This window comes from Oncorhynchus nerka, linkage group LG21 (genome assembly GCF_034236695.1).
Source record: "Oncorhynchus nerka isolate Pitt River linkage group LG21, Oner_Uvic_2.0, whole genome shotgun sequence".
Lineage (NCBI taxonomy): Eukaryota > Metazoa > Chordata > Actinopteri > Salmoniformes > Salmonidae > Oncorhynchus > Oncorhynchus nerka.
Genome location: NC_088416.1, coordinates 3992021 through 4012648, shown reverse-complemented (window position 1 = coordinate 4012648; position 20628 = coordinate 3992021). Strand labels below are relative to the sequence as shown.

The window sequence follows — 20628 nt, the reverse complement described above, 5'->3', positions numbered from 1 at the left end:
TTCAGGTTGAGGAGCCACGTGATTGAGTCTACTAAATGTACTGCAATTATTGAAACAAATTATCCAACTATGGAGAGCTCCTTGGTCTTCATGGTGCCGCTTGTTTGGTGGTGCCCATTGCTTAGTGGTGTTGCAGACTTTGGTTGAAGAAGGAGACCAAGGTGCAGCGTGGTAGGCGTTCATTGAACTGAACACCTCAACAAAATAACAAAGTAGAAAAAACCGACCGCGCACAGTTCTGTCATGCAACAAAACAGCTAAACAGAAAATAACTCCCCACAAAACCCAAACGTATATATGATCCCCAATCAGAGACAACGATAGACAGCTGCCTCTGATTGGGAACCACACTAGGCAAAAACAACAAAGAAATAGAAAACATAGATTCTCCCACCCGAGTCACACCCTGACTTAACCAAACATAGAAAATAAATAAGGATCTCTAAGGTCAGGGCGTGACACTGGGGCCTTTCAGAACATGTGTAAATATACTGAGATCATGTGACAGATCATGTGACACTTAGATTGCACACAGGTGGACTATTTAACTAATTATGTGATTTCTCAAGGTAATTGGTTGCACCAGATCTTATTTAGGGGCTTCATAGCTAAGGGGGTGAATACATATGCACGCACCACTTTTCCATTTTTGTTGTTGTTTTGAAACAAGTTATTTCTTTCATTTCACTTCACCAATTGTGACTTTTGTGTATGTCCATTACATGGAATCGAAATAAAAATTAATTTAAATTGCAGGTTGTAATGCAACAAAATAGGAAAAACGCAAAGGGGGATGAATACTTTTGCAAGGCACTGTATAACAGTCCTGTCTACTTCAGCCTTCCTTCCTGCCTCCGTTTCCTCTTAGCTGTAAATGTTTAATAATCTTGAAGATGGAAACTGGCATTGGTTTTGAAATATTTTCTTATGGCCAGGTGAGGGGGACTGACTGCCTACTCAAGCATGTTTTCTCCAGCTCTCAGACACTAGTACTGGGCTACTTTATCTTCATTGGGTTTTAGACCATGATTGAATGGGTGATGAATTAAGCCCTCAAGTACGGCCTGATGGAGCCTGAAGTCCTCTAACTTAGGGTTGGTGTGTGTGTGTGGCGGGGGTGGGTGGGTGACTGTGTCTACTCTGACTGCACCCATGCATTCACTCACTTGTCATTGTGCCACCATTGCTTTTCCCTCCTTTTCTCTTCTACTCCCTACCTCTCCCAGAATGCCCTGCTCTGCTTGTGCTGCCTGAGCTGTGCTGTGGTGTGTTTTACCACTATTCCCTCTAGTATGACCTGTGTAGTAGTGGTGTTATGTTCCCCAAGACAGGTTGTGTCCTCTGAAGCGTGTAGACAAGGATAATGTGGTCTCTTCTTTGTCTATCTGTCTGTCCGTGTGTGTGCCTAAGCTCTGGGTGCATACTAGCCTAGACTCCCTATGGGGAGAGAGATGGGCTGAGTGTCGAGTCTCTCAGTCTCAGTGGTGTTTATAAATATAATGGCATTATTTCTTCTTCCTGCCAGTGTGGATCCAAAATGGCCGCCATTATTGTGCCTCATGCTGATCGTTATTATCATAAAAGCCATAAAGGGATTTTCAACCTTGATCATTTATTTCATCCATCAACTCGTTTTTTTAAGTTGATGCTTCCAGTAACGCACTTCACTGGTATTAAATATCTACATCTTTGTCAATATTGCACGAAAATCTGCCAGCCTTGGTGTGATCAATGTCAATTATTTTCTCTTTATGTTATTTTTTCATCATGCAACACACGGTTTTCTCTTTGTTCTTCATACATCCAGTGGGGAAAATCTAAATATGGATTTGCATATTCTGTGAGTGGTTTTTAATGTAAGAAACCTCATGGAGAGAATTCATTATATATTTGGCATGTTATCAATGAAGTGAACTAGCCTTCTGAAATGTTCATAAGCAAACACACACACACACACACACACAGTAATTGCTCTAAGAGGCCCATTTTGTAAGGCTACTGTACATGTGGAAGTCTTTCATACACATTCAGTAAGTAACTGTCGCCTGCTATATTTAGGCCGTTAGTCCTAATTGCCATACCGTAGGCATGCTGTATAGACCATAGTTGGATAATTTGTTTCAATAATTGCAGTACATTTAGTAGACTCAATCACGTGGCTCCTCAACCCGAACAAAGGAATATCCTGGTACAAATGGATTCTTCCCCTTGAAATAAACTGAACTAAACTTAGAAAATCTTGAAATTAACTGAACTCAACTGAAATGAACTGAAAATAATTTTCTTACTCAAAAACATCCACTCGTCTGGAAGAATATTTTTGTTCGCCAACCCCCTTACTGCACCCCCCAACAGTAAGGAGAGGGTGGCATAGTTGGTTGGCATAGCCAAACACAGCTTTGGCATCCATGCAGGGGCCTGGAACATGATTTAGGAGGTACACAGGGGCTTGTTCCTAGCCCTGTCTGTGTCTCTTCTCACCCCTTAATTTTCTTACTCAAAAACATCCACTCGTCTGGAAGAATATTTTTGTTTGCCAACCCCCTTACTGCACCCCCAAACAGTGAGGAGAGGGTGGCATAGCTAAACACAGCTTTGGCATCCATGCAGGGGCCTGGAACATGATTTAGGAGGTACACAGGGGCTTGTTCCTAGCCCTGTCTGTGTCTTCTCACCCCTTGGATGGCTTCCCTTCCATTTAGTGATGCTAATGGATATAAAGTGGCACTATTTTGCTTCCTAGCGCTATGGTGTAACTAACTGCTCTGAAGGAATAAGGGAAGAGAGGAAGATAGGGTGGGGTGTCATAAATAATGCCCTCTTCCAAAGGGACTTTTTTGTGTTTACAAATGTGTTTTCCCAGCCCTTGTTTCCTCTCCGCAGTGGAACTAGTGAAGCTTAGTGGCAAGACGCCATGCGCCGCTACGACTAGACAGAGGATTCATCTTGACTTGCCCCCCAGAGCTAACGTCTTGGCCGGGATTCCAAATGGGGCACTTGGCCCAACCTTTTCAGGCTAGCGCCGAGCTGTGTGTTCGTGTTCAGCATCTTGTTTGGTCGCTTTATCAAGATTGTCTACACAAATGTCATTTCTATTTAGTTAATGGACTGGTTTGAGAGAAACTTGTGAAAGACGATGGAATTATACCAAGGGTCCTCGTTTTACCTTGGTGAACTTTCTCTGGTCGGGCCAGGTCATAATTGTTCTCTAAGATCTACCAAATCAAATCAAACTTTATTTGCCACATGCGCCAAAGTGTAGACTTTACAGTGAAATGCTTACTTACAAGCCCTTAACCAACAGTACAGTTCAAGATGAATAAAATATTTACCAAGTAGGCTAAAATAAAAAGTAATGATAAAAAGTAACACGATAGAATAACAATAACGAGGCTATATAGAGGGGCCACCGGTACTGTGTCACTGTGCAGGGGTACAGGCTAGTTGAGAGAATCTGTACATGTAGGTGGTGGCGAAGGGACTATGCATAGGTAACAAACAAACAAACAGCGAGTAGCAGCAGTGTACAGCCGTAGCCAAAAGCTTTGAGAAGTCTTCTGACAACCCATCCATCCGTAATGCAGCACAATGTTGTAAACCATAACAACATACAGTATGACGACCAGTGCGTCATACCATACATTTCCCCCCTGTCTAAAACCCGAGACTGGTACCATATGTAAAAATGTCCATCGGGCAAGAACCTAGAGTGATGCCTGCAAGAAAGAAACATTAACCCTTAACTTCTTTGGGGTAGGGGGCATTATTTTCATGTCCCGATGAAAAGCATGCCCAGAGTAAAAGGCTTGCTACAAAGACATAAAAGCTAGAATATGCATATTACTAGTAGATTTGGATAGAAAACACTCTGAAGTTTCTAAAACTGTTTGAATAATGTCTGTGAGTATAGCAGAATCCATATGGCAGGCAAAAACCTGAGAAAAAATCCAACCAGGAAGTGGGAAATCTGAGGTTGGTCGATTTTCAACTCAGCTCCTATTGAAGATACAGTGGGATATTGGTAATGTTGCACTTCCTAAGGCTTCCATTAGTTGTCAACAGTGTTGCTTCTACTGTGAAGTGGGGCCAAAGGAGAAGGGAATGAGTAAGGTCTGCCATGAACTGACCATGCTCTCACCATGCGCGTTCACATGAGGGAGCTCTGTTCCATCGCACTTTTGAAGACAATGGATTTCTCCAGTTGGAACATTATTGAATATTTATGTTAACATCCTAAAGATTGATGTTTCTACTGACTGTTACGGAACTTTTTGACATTTCGTCTGCTTTTAGTGAACCCACTTCGTTACTTTGGATTTGTTTACCAAACGCGCTAACAAAAGTAACTATTTGGACATAAATGATGGACATTACCAAACAAAGCAAACATTTCTTGTGGAAGTGGGAGTCCTGGGAGTGCATTCCGACGGAGATCAGCAAAGGTAAGTGAAGATTTATAATGCTATTAGGACTTTTGTTGACTGCATAATATGGCGGATATATTTGTGTCTTGATTGGGCTCTGAGCGCCGACTCAGATTATTGCATGGTTTGCTTTTTCTGTAAAGCTTTTTTGAAATCTGACACAGAGGTTGCATTAAGGAGAAGTGGATCTAAAATTCCATGCATAACAGTTGTATCTTTTAGCAATGTTTATTATGAGTATTCCTGTAAATTGATGTGGCTCTCTGCAAAATCAAAGGATGCTTTGGAACTTCTGAAAGCAAGGTGCCAATGTAAACTCAGATTTTTATATGAACTTTACCGAACAAAACATACATGTATTGTGTAACATGAAGTCCTATGAGTTTCATCTGATGATCATCAAAGCTTAGTGATTAATTTTATCTCTATTTCTGCTTTTTGTGACTCCTCTCTTTGGCTGAAAAAATGGCTGTGTTATTCTGTGAATAGGCACTCACCTAAGATAATCGTTTGGTTTGCTTTCGTCGTAAAGCCTTTTTGAAATCGGACACTGTGGCTGGATTTACAACAAGTGTATCTTTAAAATTATGTAAAATACATGTATGTTTGAGGAAATTTAATTATGGGATTTGTGTTTTGAATTTGGCGCCCTGCAGTTTCACTGGCTGTTGAAGAGGTGGAACGCTACCATCTCACGTACCCTAGAGAAGTTAAACGGAAGAGGTAAATAACGACTCTCCGAAGTAGCCAGTTCATTTCATTAACCTGGAGGTTGACTAAGATGGCAACGGAGCCTAAGAATGAACGGAGGTTAAGTAGTCCCCCAGATGAGGAGGGCAAGTCTTTTCCCTCATAGGCTGCTCTTCAGCCACCCAGGCTGTGGCTCTGGCCCTTGGGGAGCCCACAGAGGCTGGGGCTCAGATAGTAGTGGAGGAGGTCCATCAGGTAGCGTCTCTGGCCTGTAAGTCAGTTTTGTGGGAATTTGTGTTCCTTGAGGGGCAGGGACTTTTCTGAGGCGGCTGGAGTGCCAGTGTGATCCATTGCTAAGCATGAAGGTTGTGGGCCCCAGTTGTTGACTGACCTGCAAGGGGTCCGACCAGAATGAGGACATTTTGTTGCAACGCTGAGGTCGTCGGGCTCGGTCCCAGTCTGACACTTGGATGATTGGCTTCTTCACCCTGTGTGCCTTGTCGAAACGCTGTTTCATTGCTCTTTGGTGCCTGGTCACTGCCTGCTTTTCTTGGGTGGAGCCTGGTCGCCGGTTCTGCTACTCTCTGTGTTTGGAGTCTGTCCAGTGGAACTTTCCTGTTTTCCCACTGAGGAGGCATGCAGCACAATCCCTGACCAGGTTTTCAGTGCCATGGCCGATTCCTGGCCACCACACAAGGTCTCGACATTGCTGCTTGACATTGCTGCTATGCCCGAGTGACCCTCAAGCACCATTGATAGAACACGTGCATGAAGGCCACTCGGGACCACAATGCAAAATGAGAGAGACAGACTTCTTCCCAGCAAGAAAGTTCGTGCTTCACTCTGGTGAAAGTTGCCAGCTCTACCGGCACACGTGTTGACCAGTGCGTATGTAGGTGCACAGGGTAGACAGCGTGGGATCCTGTTCCGATGCCTACTTCAGCTCCTCCAGTGAGACGGCTGATCGAAGGGGAGCGTAGAGCATGTTTCGTTGTCGTCTGACAAGACGGTCGGAGTAGGAGCGTCAAATGAGCGTGAGAGGAGGTCTGCCCAATGCTTCAGCTGAGAGTCATACTGTCTGAGGCGGTCGGCCCATCTGTGAGCCGAAGTGGCTTGTGGCCAGTTCCTGATGCTGACAGTAGCGTTGTGAGGGACTGGTGATCAGTTCGGAGCGTGGACAGCCGCCCGTATAGGTAGAGGTGCCACCTTTTGCACGCCCAGACACAGGTGCTTCTCAGTGCCACACAGTGCTTCTCGTTCGCCCACAGAGTACTGTTGTTCAGTTGGGCTCAGGGCCTTGAGGCGAAGGTGACGGGCCTCTCAATGCCATTCTGCAGCTGTAAAAGGACAGCTCCTAGTGCTCCAACTGAGGCGTCACAGCTGACAATGGTGGGGCAGACGGGGTCAGGGGCCTGTGAGTAAAAACTGTGAGGCAGCCCAGTCCATCAAACAGAGTTGGCCAGTTCTGTTGCCATGTGCCGGTAACTTGTTGGATAGCTGATCCACTCATCTCTCAGTGTGAACCCCAAGCCTGTGAAGAGGTCGAGGCTAAGGAGGTTGGCACCCCGCTTTGCCTCATGAAATGTAAATGATGGCAGGTGCTTGGCACCACAGTGTACTGGTACCTGGAGGGTGCCTGCAATGTCTCTTGGATCTACCATACTCACACAGGGCAGTGGAGTGCTGTTAGAGTGGTAGGTGGCAGAAAAACTCGTAGTAAGTTGCAAGGTTGAGCAATGACACTGCAGCGCCAGTATCCAGTAGCAAAGGCAAACCCAACTCACCCAGCTGTACGGTTCATATATTGAATGGCACATTGTTAGTGGCGATGGTTCGGATGTCAGTGTAATTATGTTGAGAGCAAGATGAAAATAAGGGCCAGTTCTGGGTGGAGCTAGTAGCTGGGGCAGAACGACACACTTTAGCAAAGTGATTGTATTTTGAACAGTTCTTGCATATTTTCCCACGGGCTGGGCAGTTTGAAGCCCTTGAATTGTGAGAGCTAGCCCCACAGTTCACTGCACCTGTACATAGCTCATCGGTAAATAGCCCATCCAATCTACCTCGTCCCCATACTGTATTTATTTATTTATCCTGCTCCTTTGCAACCCAGTATCTCAACTTGCACATTCAGCCTCTGCACATCCTACCATTCCAGTGTTTAATTGCTATATTGTAATTACTTTGCCACCATGGCCTATTTATTGCCTTACCTCTCTTATCCTACCTCATTTTCACATGCTGTATATAGATTTTCCTACTGTATTATTGATTGCATGTTTGTTTATTCCATGTGTAACTCTGTGTTGTTGTATGTGTCGAACTGCTTTGCTTTATCTTGGCCAGGTCGCAGTTGCAAATGAGAACTTGTTCTCAACTAGCCTACCTGGTTAAATGAAGGTGAAATGAAATAAACAGTTGCCACAGCTACTTCTGTTTGTTTGTCTGTGTGCCTGCTGCACGGGCATGCCGGTGTATGTCCATGCAGCTATCGACGTGGGAGGGAGTGCACAGTGCGTGATTGTTGTAGTGCGCCTGCTCGAGCTGAAGCTGCTGTGTGAAATGGCTGGAGGCAGAGTGTATGCTGCAGAGCTGTCTGTTAGCATAGTAGAGCATTCCAAAGCCCTTTCAATCTGGAGTGCTATCTCCATCAAGTTGGAAATGATCCGATTCCAAAATAAGTTTCTCCCTTGTCATTTCACATAACGTCCCCTCTATATCAGCTGATCCCTGATGATCTCGTCCTGAAGTGTCCCACAGTTGGTTACAAGAGCTAGCCAAATCCCTCAGGTTGGCCACATAGCTTTGAATGGACTCACCCCTGCGTTGGTGTCTTTTCCGTAACCGGTAGTGTTGGAGGAGCACATGCTCTTTCCCGGGGAAGTGGTTCCATAGGAGGCTGACTGCAGCGGTGAATGTAGGAGCCGATCTAAGCGCTCTGAAAATCTTCTGTCCCTCTGTACCAAGGCAGTGATGGAGCAGTGCTGTTCTCTGCTTTTCGGAGACTGTAGAAAAGTCCATAGCTTCGAGATAAGTGTTAAAACGTTCAAGCCAGTTATTCCACGGGACTGGATGTTTGCACGGCGAGGAATGGTGCTGGTGGTGGTTAACTGAATTCAGCCATCTTCGTCGCTAATGTTATATCTAGCTTAGCTGTCAAAGAACGCACATCTGCACAGTTTCACATTGCACAAGGACACCCAGCAACCCTGTTTTAAAGGCACACGAGTGCACACACAAAGAGAGAGACATACACACTTCCCCCAAATTGGTTAAAAAACAAGTTCATGCAGCATGTCATCATCGTTCCAGACAAGAGGACGGAAACTGTTGGATTAGTTGTCTTCCTCCTTCATCCAAATGAATTCGAGCAAAAAGAGGCAGCCACAACAACAAATGAACATGTAAGAATGATAAAAGGGTCCAGTGGTTTTCTCTACTCTGAATCTTCATGGTTGTGGAAATGACTTTTTATTCATTTTGCTTCACTATCCTGTTTCAAATGAAGGCCTCTATCCCATTTTGGGGGATTAAATCTTTTCACTATATTTTCAGTATTCAAAATAAATGGGATGGAATGATCTGGCTGCTACTGGAAGATGGATAATCTGTGTCATAACAACCATGTATTTATTAGAAACCTGGAGTATTAGCCAGAACTGGGACAGGTCATATCATTAACATGGCCTACACGTTCAATTGTGACCTCAGTTAAAAAGTACAAGCTGTCTTCACTCACAGAGGATGAGACGGGTTGTAGTGCATCACCAATTAATACCCTTATGTAGACTGACAGATGCTGGTGGCAGAACAACATGCAACAGTTATGGACCAAAATCAAATATTACTTAACTATGCTTCTGTTTGTAATAGTGTGCTTACACATTCAGACTGCCAATCAATGTAATTTCCCGCTTGGCCATCATATATTGATAATAGAGGCCTAAGAAGGCATATTTACAACAGTGTTATAAGTGCTGCGGATGTTTTGCTAAAGACTAGATCCTTCACTAGATGATTTCATTGCCTCTGATTCCATTAGAGACCATTGTCTCAGGCTCTGTATCCCTACAATAATACACCACTGCAGATGTTGCTTTTAGGATGCTTAATGATCGTCTCATACAAAGTCCACATAATTCATCGGCATAGAATCGAATAATTCAACAGGCATAAATCTATAGCTTTTGTAAAGGAATTGTGAAGGTAGAAGTGGTAAGAACTAGTCAGCAATTCAGATGACAACATAGGCTTTCCTTCTCAGGAAATTTGATTACAAGCAAAGAGTTAGAAGAATTTATTGCCCCATCAAAAATATTTACACCTCTGCCCAATCAATTAAATTGGACCCGAAGCAAGGTGTAATTTATGTAGCCTGTTAGCAAACACATCTATTGCAAAACAGAAGACAAGTTAGGATTAGCATTTATTGCAGTCGTTTTCATTACATATTACACTCAAACTAATATTGGAATTCACCTGTCAGAGTAGCCTAGCCTACCTGCAACCTACTGTATAGTGAATGTTTTTCAACCGCTATGTGAAGCAATCTGTATGCACGGTCACTAAGTCTGCAGCAAGCACGCATCTCTTGGTGCGCAAGACCAGTCCAACGTGGTCCCGAATGCTTCATTCAGGATGTGGCGAAACACAGTATTTGGGCTATGTGCCCAACTGAACCAATGCACCTGTTACAGTGGACAAAGAACTCGCTAAAACAGGCGAGTTTTCCGTGCGCAACACAGCTTGGACAGCAGGATATGAATAGTCATAATTCCCTTCAGTCATAATATAAAACCACACGCATTTGGTGAATAATCATCACTTACGCTGCGGTTTTGTCCCAAACAGCAAACCACTGCATGATTGTGTCCCCGTCAAGGCGAAAGTAGTGCTGGTTAGTTTGGGATCATCTCCTCTGATGCCTGAGGCTTCTCCTCTGGAAGTCCCTCTCCTCTCCTCGTGTTCCACTTGAATCAGCCCAGTCTTTCCGTCCAGTAACGGACCAGGACTCCTTCGCTCATCCGAGGTCTCTCCTTCCAAGTCGGGGCCATCTGTCCTCAGACACGCTATACTCGGGAGTTCGGGACCGCTTCGCTCTCTCGTTTTCACTAAGTCCAGATGAATCTTCCAGAGCGACTTTTACTGTATCTCCATCGTCAGTGAACCTCGTGTCATCCTCGTAAACACCTGCATGTTGGGTGTCGCTTAGTACTCAAGTAATTGGTTAGTACTCCACCCGGACTAGTTCCAAAGCTTGTCACCCATCTCGGACCCAGCTCTATGCGTACGGGTACCCAGTTGTAATTCCTCCAGGTGTAGCTGGACCGGCGACGGTCACAATGCGTAAATTATCTCCGCCTTGGCATTTAGCTGGGTATGAGCGGAGATCAGAAGCCAGGGACACAGAGTTAAGTTCAAGCAGGGGCATCAGATGGGCATGTCCATCTCAGATCATGACAATCAACGTAAAAGTAGGCTACAAAAAAAGTAATAATTGACTTGTAATTCCAATCTCTATTAAAATACCACCGCTTTTTAGCGTATCGGTTGGTTGTCTTTATGACCATGTAGATCACTCTGAGTGAAGCTACCACTCTGTGCGCCTTTCTTTCAGAGAGCAGAGATAGTGGTTAAATAACCAGTCAGTCGTTTAGGCAAGGCGCCTATTGTTTTGATTTTGATGTCGGCATTTGAGACAGCTGTTTTATTCATGGGTTACTTTCACCTTAATGTCATGTTGTGTTGTTGAAGTCGGCATAAGCGGTGCATCAAATAAACTAGGGGAAGCTTCCCTGAATTAAATTAAAAACATCTATTTAATTACTGATGCCTTTACAGAAATAAATACAATAATTCAAAATACTACAAAGCAATGAGTTGTGGATTGTTTTAAGCGTGCAATTTGAACAGCATGCCTGACAAATAGCCTACTTTACCAAATAGCTGATTGTTGAGTTACAGCTCAGTGAAAAGCAGTAAAATAGCCCCCCCTCACAATATTTCAACATACAATCTTAGGAAAAACATAGTTTAGAAAGCAAATGGTTTTTGGTGGAAATACAAGAAAACACTATCTAGTTTGTCTCTAGTTATCAAAGTTCTTAACTCTGAATTGAGCGACAAGTAGCCTATTTTATTGGCACCAGCAGAGGACATATTCAGTCTTTATCATTAGATAGGTACCACTGGAAAGGTTTTTCAAGACGATCATTTCCTCTTCCTGTCTAGATGGTGATATTGTACAATTTGTGTCGCCCCTTTTCGAGGCCTAGATTAAATTGTTTGCGTTCAAGACAAGGTCGTTTATACTGATCTGTTTGTAAGCATCAGCATACTAGGCTACTAATTAGTGCCTTATTAAAAACATATATACAGCTTATGTCTCCAGTCATATAAAGTGTAGTATAATTGCATGAAAGGTGTTTCTAAAAGGCCACATTTTTCCTGTGCAAAGAAAGGAGAATACATTTCTCTCATTAGACCTATACTTTGCATTCGGAAAGTATTCAGACCACTTGACATTTTCCACGTTTTGTTATGTTACAGCCTTATTCTAAAATTGATCAAATGTAAAATGTTCATCATCAATCTACACCATAATACCCCATATACTGTGTAGATTGAATTTTTTGCAAATGTATAAAAAACATAAAACATAAATACCTTATTCACATGTATTCAGACCCTTTGCTATGAGACTCGAAATTGAGCTCAGGTGCATCCTGTTTCCATTGATCATCGATGAGATGTTTATTCAACTTGATTGGAGTCCACCTGTGGTCAATTTAATTGATTGGACATGATTTGGAAAGGCACACACCTGTCTATATAAGGTCCCACATTTGACAGTTCATGTCAGAGCAAAAACCAAGCCATGAGGTCGAAGGAATTGCCAGTAGAGCTCTGAGACAGGATTGTGTCGGCGCACAGATCTAGGTAAGGGTACAAAAATATGTCTGCAACATTGAAGGTCCCAAAGAACACAGTGGCCATCATTCTTAAATGGAAGAAGATTGATCCCTCCAGTTCTCTGCTGCCAATGACTGGAACGAATTGCAAAAATCACTGCAGTTGGAGACTTATATCTCCCTCATTAACTTTAAGCATCAGCTGTCAGAGCAGCTTACCGATCGCTGCAGCTGTACACAGCCCATCTGTAAATAGTCCATCCAACCAACTACCTACCTAATCCCCATATTAGTTTTTGTTTTCTGCTCTTTTGCACACAAGGTTTTCTACTTGCACATCCTCATCTGCACATCTATCACTTCAGTGTTAATTGCTAATTTGTAATTACTCCTCCACTATGGCCTATTTATAGCCTTACCTCCTTACTTCATTTCCACACAGATATTCATATTGTGTTATTTACTGTATGTTTGTTTACACCATGTGTAACACTGTGTTGTTGTTTTTGTCGCACTGCTTTTCTTTATCTTGGCCAGGTCACAGTTGTAAATGAGAACTTGTTCTCAACTGGCCTACCTGGTTAAATAAAGTTGAATTAAACATTTTTATAAAATTGAACCACCAAGCACTTCCTAGAGCTGGCCGCCCGGCAAAACTGATCAATTGTGGGAGAAGGGCCTAGGTCAAGGAGTTCACCAAAAACCAGATGGTCACTCTGACAGAGCTCCAGAGTTCCTCTGTGGAGATGGGAGAACCTTCCAGAAGAACAACCATCTCTGCAGCACTCCACCAATCAGGCCTTTATGGTAGTGTGGCCAGATGGAAGCCCACATGACAGGCACATGACAGCCTGCTTGGAGTTTGCCAAAATACACCTAAAGGACTCCCAGACCATGAGAAACAAGATTCCCTGGTCTGATGAAACCAAGATTAACCTTTTTGGCCTGAATGACAAGCGTCACGTCTGGAGGAAACCTGGCACCATCTCTATGGTGAAGCATGATTATGATATTTTTGTCAAAGAAGTTTTATTCTCTAATTTGATTAGGGTGTGACTAGGGTGGGCATTCTAGTTAATTTATTTATATGTTTTTTATTTCTTTGTTTTTTGCAGAGTGTGGTTCCCAATCAGAGGCAGCTGTTTATCGTTGTCTCTGATTGGGGATCACATAAGTTGTCATTCTCCTTTTGGTGTTTGTGGGATCTTGTTTTTTGTTACCTCTGTGAAGCCTGCAGAACGTGATGTTCGTTATTCTTTTGTTGTTTGTTTGGTGTTCTGAGTAAATAAAGAATCATGGACACTTACCACACTGCACTTTGGTCTCCTTCCAACGACGGACGTTACAGAAGTTCATGAATGTATCACTGCTGAAGTGAAAGCCATCCTCTCTTGGGGAATGCTGCTTTTTAGTTAGCTTTGCGACAGTATCAAAAATAAATTATATATTTTCCTCAATTAAGTTGGGGAAAAAGGATGATCAAGCAGCAGTGAGGGCTCTTCAAAACTGCACGTACTGTACTTTCCAAGCTAGTTTGAAGACTTCCAGCTTGGTTTAGCGCCAATTCCGTTCTAATTTTCTGGAAGCTTGCTTCAGAGCTCGGGTATTTTCTGTATACCAGGGAGCTAGTTATGACAATTTTCTTTTGTTTTTAGGGGTGCGACTGCATCTAGGGTATTATTATCTTCTCTGGATAGGGGGCAGCATACGGAATTTTGGATGAAAAGCGTGCCCAAATTAAACTGCCTGCTACTCATCCCCAGAAGATAAGATATGCATTAGTAGATTAGGATAGAAAACACTCTGAAGTTTCTAAAACTGTTTGAATCATGTCTGTGAGTATAACATAACTTATTTGGCAGGTGAAACACGAGGACAAACCATTCAGATTTTATTTTTTGAGGTCACTCCCTTTTCAATGAGATTGTATTGGGAATCCAGAGACCTTCTTGCAGTTCATATCGCTTCCACTGGATGTCAACAGTCTTTAGAAATTGGTTGAGGTTTTTCCTTTGTGTAATGAAGAAGTAACACTGTTCAGAACGAGGCTAGAGTGAAGAGACTCTTTGTTAGAGGCGCGTGACCTGAAAGCTAGCTACAGTTTGTTTTCCTCCTGTATTGGACAAAGATCATCCCGTCTTCAATTTGATCGATTATTTACGTTAAAAAATACCTAAAGTTGTATTACGAAAGTAGTTTGAAATGTTTTGGCAAAGTTTACAGGTAACTTTTGAGATATCTTCTAGTCATGTTGCGCAAGTTGGAACCGGTGTTTTACTGGATCAAACGTAAATAAATTGACATTTTGGATATATTTCGACGGAATTAATCGAACAAAAGGACCATTTGTGATGTTTATGGGACATATTGGAGTGCCAACAAAAGAAGCTCCTCAAAGGTAAGGCATGATTTATAATTTTATTTCTGCGTTTTGTGCCGTGCCTGCAGGGTTGAAATATGTTTTCTCTCTTTGTTTATGGAGGTGCTACCCTCAGATTGTAACGTTCTGGGTGTCGTGAGTGGGAAGTCAGGCGCAGGAAGCAGAGAGTTCAATATAGTGCTCTTTTAATGCACACACAGGGAACAACGGCCACCCCACGAAACACTGGGTGCTCAAAACAAATGCCCCAGACACGGGGGACGAAAACTGTCCAGCAAACTCCACAAACATAAACCAACACTCTTGTCTACACCAAACACAAAGGTTACAATAATTAATCCCGTCTTACATTTACATTTAAGTCATTTAGCAGACGCTCTTATCCAGAGCGACTTACAAATTGGTAAGAATTCAAGTCTTCAAGTCTTCAAACTAGCTTGGAAAGTACAGTACCGTGCAGTTTTGAAGAGCCCTCACTGCTGCTTGATCATCCTTTTCCCCAACTTAATTGAGGAAAATATATAATTTATTTTTGATACTGTCGCAAAGCTAACTAAAAAGCAGCATTCCCCAAGAGAGGATGGCTTTCACTTCAGCAGTGATACATTCATGAACTTCTATAACGTCCGTCGTTGGAAGGAGACCAAAGTGCAGTGTGGTAAGTGTCCATGATTCTTTATTTACTCAGAACACCAAACAAACAACAAAAGAATAACGAACATCACGTTCTGCAGGCTTCACAGAGGTAACAAAAAACAAGATCCCACAAACACCAAAAGGAGAATGACAACTTATGTGATCCCCAATCAGAGACAACGATAAACAGCTGCCTCTGATTGGGAACCACACTCTGCAAAAAACAAAGAAATAAAAAACATATAAATAAATTAACTAGAATGCCCACCCTAGTCACACCCTAATCAAATTAGAGAATAAAACTTCTTTGACAAAAATATCATAATCATGCTTCACCATAGAGATGGTGCCAGGTTTCCTCCAGACGTGACGCTTGTCATTCAGGCCAAAAAGGTTAATCTTGGTTTCATCAGACCAGGGAATCTTGTTTCTCATGGTCTGGGAGTCCTTTAGGTGTATTTTGGCAAACTCCAAGCAGGCTGTCATGTGCCTGTCATGTGGGCTTCCATCTGGCCACACTACCATAAAGGCCTGATTGGTGGAGTGCTGCAGAGATGGTTGTTCTTCTGGAAGGTTCTCCCATCTCCACAGAGGAACTCTGGAGCTCTGTCAGAGTGACCATCTGGTTTTTGGTGAACTCCTTGACCTAGGCCCTTCTCCCACAATTGATCAGTTTTGCCGGGCGGCCAGCTCTAGGAAGTGCTTGGTGGTTCAATTTTATAAAAATGTTTAATTCAACTTTATTTAACCAGGTAGGCCAGTTGAGAACAAGTTCTCATTTACAACTGTGACCTGGCCAAGATAAAGAAAAGCAGTGCGACAAAAACAACAACACAGTGTTACACATGGTGTAAACAAACATACAGTAAATAACACAATATGAATATCTGTGTGGAAATGAAGTAAGGAGGTAAGGCTATAAATAGGCCATAGTGGAGGAGTAATTACAAATTAGCAATTAACACTGAAGTGATAGATGTGCAGATGAGGATGTGCAAGTAGAAAACCTTGTGTGCAAAAGAGCAGAAAACAAAAACTAATATGGGGATTAGGTAGGTAGTTGGTTGGATGGACTATTTACAGATGGGCTGTGTACAGCTGCAGCGATCGGTAAGCTGCTCTGACAGCTGATGCTTAAAGTTAATGAGGGAGATATAAGTCTCCAACTGCAGTGATTTTTGCAATTCGTTCCAGTCATTGGCAGCAGAGAACTGGAGGGATCAATCTTCTTCCATTTAAGAATGATGGCCACTGTGTTCTTTGGGACCTTCAATGTTGCAGACATATTTTTGTACCCTTACCTAGATCTGTGCGCCGACACAATCCTGTCTCAGAGCTCTACTGGTTCACTCTCTCCACCTGCCCATTACTCTCGGGGTGATAACCGGAGGTCAGGCTGACCGAGACCCCCAGACAGTCCATGAACGCCCTCCATACTCGGGACGTGAACTGCGGGCCCCGAACAGAAACAATGCCCCCCCCCCCCCCCGGGAAGGAGAGCCACCTTCGGTCGGAGTCGTGACACAGATAATAGCATTGTTTGCTTTCGCCGAAAAGCATTTTGAAATCTGACATGTTGGCTGGATTCAGAACAAGTGTAGCTTTAATTTGTAATATTGCATGTGTGATTTCATGAAAGTTAGAATTTTTAGAATTTGGCGCTCTGCATTTTCACAGGCTTTTGGACAGGTGTGGACGCTAGCGTTCCTTTATATCCCAGAGAGGTTATGCAAGGTTAAATTGAGTTCCTCAGTTAGGTGGTTAACCTCTTAAGTCGACCATCTACTTTTTTGAACATTCTGTTAAAAATTGCGCAACATTTCAGCGCCCTGCTACTCATGCCAGGAATATAGTATATGCATTTGCTTAGTCTGTGTGGATAGAAAACACTCAGACGTTTAAAAAACTGGTTAAATCACTGCTGTGGCTTTACCAGAACGGCATTTACATCGAAAAGCACAGGAAAAACTGATCACTGAAAATGGGAAAATATATCCATGCGCTTCTTGAACCCATTGATAAACGTGAACCACAATTAATTGACTGAGGTTGCAGTACCTACAGCTTCCACACGGTGTCTAGAGTCTTGTCATTTCCCTTCGAGTTTTTTCTTGGTCAAACACATGCAGGACACCGTATCTCCTCCGGTCTAGGACCGGATATTTTCGTTGAGTTTCTAGCCGGACATTTTTCCAGACGGACAGCTAATGATCTTTACATCGCCTCCTGATGAATTTTATCGCTTATTAACGTTTACTAATACCTAAAGTTGCATTACAAACGTATTTCGAAGTGTTTTGTGAAAGTTTATCGTCGACTTTTTGAATTTTAAAAATGACGTTACGTTTTGAAACGATGTTTTTTTCGTTTATCACACAGTCTACATATAACGATATCTAGGCTTTATATGGACCGATTTAATCGAAATAAAGACCCAAATAGTGTTTATGGGACATCTAGGAGTGCCAACAAAGAAGATGGTGAAAGGTAATGAATGTTTTCTATTTTATTGTGCGGTTTGTGTAACGCCGAAATGCTAATTATTTTGTTTACGTCCCCTGTGGGTCTTTTGGGGTGTTGCATGCTATCAGATAATAGCTTCTCATGCTTTCGCCGAAAAGCATTTTAAAAATCTGACTTGTTGCCTGGATTCACAACGAGTGTAGCTTTAATTCGATACCCTGCATGTGTATTTTAATGAACTTTTGAGTTTTAACTAATACTATTAGCATTTAGCGTAGCGCATTTGCATTTCCAGAGCTCTAGTTGGGACGCAAGCGTCCCGAGTAGAAGCAACAGGTTAACTGATTTTTGTACTCTGACGTCTTTCGGTAGGTGCAGGGAGTCTGGAAGGGAATATAGGAATCTTTGAGTTGTGCGAGAATTTATAGCACGGCTTTTGAAGCCTGACACAAAATTTAATTAATGTGTTGTGTCATGGCTGATAATATTCACATTTTTGGTGACTTCAATATTCACATGGAAAAGTCCACAGACCCATTCCAAAAGGCATCATCGACAAAGTGGGTTTGTCCAACATGTCTCCGGACTTACTCACTGCCACAGTCATACTCTGGACCTAGTTTTGTCCCATGGAATAAATGTTGTGGATCTTAAAGTTTTTTCTCATAATCCTAGACTATCGCGCCACCATTTTGTTACGCTTGCAATCGCAACAAATAATCTGCTCAGACCCCAACCAAGGATCATCAAAGTCGTGCTATAAATTCTCTTCTTCCACACTCCAGCAGACTGCTGTTGCGCAGCAACTTACTGCCTTCCTGAAGACAAACAATGTATACGAAATGCTTCAGTCTGGTTTTAGACCCCATCATAGCAATGAGACTGCACTTGTGAAGGTAGTAAATTAAATTTGAATGGCGTCAGACCGAGGCTCTGCATGTGTCCTCGTGCTCCTAGACCTTAGTGCTGCGTTTGATCCCATCGATCATCACATTCTTTTGGAGAGATTGGAAACCCAAATTGGTCTACACTGACACGTTTTGGCCTTGTTTAGATCTTACCCGTCGGAAAGATATCAGTTTGTCTCTGTAGATGGTTTGTCCTCTGACAAATCAACTGTAAATGTCGGTGTTCCTCAAGGTTCCGTTTTAGGACCACTATTGTTTTCACTATATATTTTACCTCTTGGGGATGTCATTTGGAAACATAATGTTAACTTTCACTGCTATGCGGAAGACACACAGCTGTACATTTTGATGTAAAATGGTGAAGCCCCAAAATTGCCCTCGCCGGAAGCATGTGTTTCAGACATAAGGAAGTGGATGGCTGCAAACTTTATACTTTCAAACTTGGACAACAACTTGTTCTAGGTCCCAAGAAACAAAGAGATCTTCTGTTGAATCTGACAATTAATCTTGACGGTTGTACAGTCGTCTCAAATTAAACTGTGAAGGACCTCGCCATTACTCTGGACCCTGATCTCTCTTTTGACGAACATATCAAAAGCACTAAATAAACTTCACATAGTTCCAAAAAAGGATGCAAGAATCCTGACTAGAACCAAAAATGTATTTCTTTCTTTCTTTCTTTCTATGGACCTGAGCCCTAGGACCATGCCTTAGGACTACCTGGCATGATGACTGCTCGCGGTCCCCAGTCCACTTGGCCGTGCTACTGCCCAGTTTCAACTATTCTGCCTGCGGCTATGGAACCCTGACCTGTTCACCGGACGTGCTTCCTGTCCCAGACCTGCTGTTTGGAACTCTCTAGAGACAGCAGGAGCGGTAGAGATATTCTCAATGATCGGCTATGAAAAGGCAACTGACATTTACTCCCGAGGTGCTGACCTGCTGCACCCTCGCCAACTACTGTGATTATTATTATTTGACCATGCTGGTCATTTATGAAAATTTGAACATCTTGGCCATGTTGTGTTATAATCTCCACCTGCCACAGCCAGAAGAGGACTGGCTACCCCTCATAGCCTGGTTCCTCTAGGTTTCTTCCTAGGTTTTGGCCTTTCTGGGGAGTTTTTCCTAGCCACCGTGCTTCTACACCTGCATTGCTTGCTGTGTGGGGTTTAAGGCTGGGTTTCTGTACAGCACTTTTAGATATCAGCTGATGTAGTAAAGGCTATATAAATCAATTTGGTTTGATTTGACTACAAGGTCTGACAGGAATTCAGGGAACTCTGTGAGGAACGCTGTACACGGCCCAGGGGGCCTGTAAACAGTACCTATAAAAACTGATTGAGTTGGCTGTATAGATTTCATGACTAGAAGCTCAAAAGAAGAAAGCGTAGTCATTTTTCTTTCTTGTGAATTTAAATTTGCTGTCGCAAATGTTAGCAACACCTCTTCCTTTGCGGGATGCGCGGGGGATAGGGTCACTAGTGTAACCAGGAGGTGATGCCTCATTTAACACAGTAAATTCATCAGGCTTAAACCATGTTTCAGTCAGGCCAATCGTAGATAAGATGAGAGCACCTCTCCAGCTAGGATAGAGTCCGTCTCTCCTCAGCAGGCCAGGCTTGGTCCTGTTTGTGGGTGAGTCCCAGAAAGAGGGACAATTATCTACAAATTATATCTCTTGGGAGGGGCAGAAAACAGTTTTCAACTAGCGATTGAATTGTGAGACTTTGCTGTAGAGCTCATCACTCCCCCTAACTGGGAGGGGTCCGGAGACAATTACTCAATGCGACATCTTTCTAGCTAATTTACACGCTGAAGCTATCTTGCGCTTGGTGACCTCTGAATGTTTCACCCTGACATTGTTGGTGTAACTACTTGACGAATCACGTCCAGATAAATCATCCGTGGTGAAAAAGTTGAGCGAGGGGAAAAAATGTAAAATATAAAACGGTAATTAAAAGTTGTTAACCGCAAGTTGTCAGGTAGCAAATTCAGGTTAGCAACAAACCACACAGCAGCACGTAAACAAGTCTACAATTTGTGACCGGAAATTTCACTAGAGTACCTGTCACGTTCTGACCTTAATTTCCTTTGTTTTGTATTCATTGAGTGTTCAGTTCATGTTTTTAAATAAACAACCATGGACACTTACCACGCCGCATATTGGTCCTCTGATCCGTTTCGCCTCTCCTCTTCGGAAGAAGAGGAGGAAA

At 42.9% G+C, this 20628-nt stretch overlaps 1 pseudogene; it reads right to left on the bottom strand.

Annotated features, from left to right (window-relative positions):
* Positions 1-20628, bottom strand: part of LOC135563663 (VPS10 domain-containing receptor SorCS3-like) — a 213648-nt pseudogene that overhangs the window by 141716 nt on the left and 51304 nt on the right.